Genomic DNA, 1338 nt, shown 5'->3' with positions numbered 1-1338 from the left:
TATATATATATATATATATATATGTATATATATATATATAATGCAACAATAATGCTGATTTGACAGCTTTAAAGAACGAAAAATAAAGGATATATGAATAATAAAGAAAGAAAATGCACAGTTTACATAGTTTTAATATATCTCAAATGAAAAAAAGTATTATGGTTGTCCACCGGTTTCGCATTCGCTAATCAGGACATGTTAATTATTGCAATTTCGTAACCCCAGTCACAGCAACTCAAATTGCTGAAAAAACTGCTGACAAATGCGAAGCTTTACACAACAATCACGAGATGTTCAAACTGTGAAGCATGCCCAACAAACTGGAAGGCTCGGAATTCCAATTCAAACAAGAAGAGAGGACCACAAGGTAACTTTTTTTGTGCATTCAGGAATATAATTTATGTTGTAACTTTTTCAGTCTGTTGCTATAGCTATATAGGACAGACAAGTTGGCACTTAGACGGAGATCAACACTACACGAGGAACATATCTTTTCCCAAAAGTATAGAGAGGTACCTTTGAGTGAACATTTTCAGAGATGGGCAAAGAATGGCCTGTCAAATTTCACCGTATTCCCCATCTGCCAGTGCAAAGAAACAAGTTCTGTACAAGAACATTTAAATAATGAAAATTTATTTATGGAAATATACAGAAGACGCCTAAATATGAACGCGAAACCAATTTTGGTTTCAGTATATAATTCAGTTTATGATCACGTATCCATCACTGTCTATATTTCGTCTCACAATGAGATTGGCTTATGAGTTTTGTATACTTATTTATCCCACCACAAAAATGGTTAATTGCTGCACGTGTCCCGACTAATAACTATCGCCATTTACTTTCCTTTAATGTTTTATACATGTTAATTTATTCACTTCGCAAACGTTCATAAAAGAACATGGACTAAAATCTTCTTAAGAAACTACGAAATTACAATACTTTCAATGTCATTTTTAGCGAAAGCGAAACCAGTCGACAACCACTATACACTTTCATTTAAAATATGTTAAAACTATGGAAACTGCGAGGCATTTTCTTTCTCTCATTTTTTTATATATATAATAAATTTTGCATAACAACTCACGACGTGGGTATAATCGAAATTCTTCCCCTCCTTTTTCTTACTTCTATACTCACACACACACACACACACACACATATATATAAGGGAGTGTAGTTGAAGAGTATCTAGGCACATATACTTGTATGATGACAAAGAGGTAGTGATGGGTGAAGAGAAGTGTGAATTAAGAGACTTTTTAGGATATAAATGCCAAGGAAACATAAATAAAGACAAATATATATATATATATAATATACATATAATATATA

General features: G+C 32.3%; 2 long non-coding RNA genes across 2 annotated transcripts in view; both read left to right on the top strand.

Moving 5' to 3' along the window:
• The window catches only part of LOC128248173 (uncharacterized), a 20485-nt gene that overhangs the window by 2301 nt on the left and 16846 nt on the right, over positions 1–1338 (top strand). The window lies entirely within an intron of this gene.
• The window catches only part of LOC128248171 (uncharacterized), a 10022-nt gene that overhangs the window by 1430 nt on the left and 7254 nt on the right, over positions 1–1338 (top strand). The gene's annotated exons all lie outside the window — the stretch shown is intronic.

Source organism: Octopus bimaculoides, chromosome 6 (genome assembly GCF_001194135.2).
Source record: "Octopus bimaculoides isolate UCB-OBI-ISO-001 chromosome 6, ASM119413v2, whole genome shotgun sequence".
Taxonomy (NCBI): Eukaryota; Metazoa; Mollusca; class Cephalopoda; order Octopoda; family Octopodidae; genus Octopus; species Octopus bimaculoides.
The sequence above is the reverse complement of the archived record's forward strand: the minus strand, read 5'-3'. Positions and strand labels throughout refer to the sequence as shown.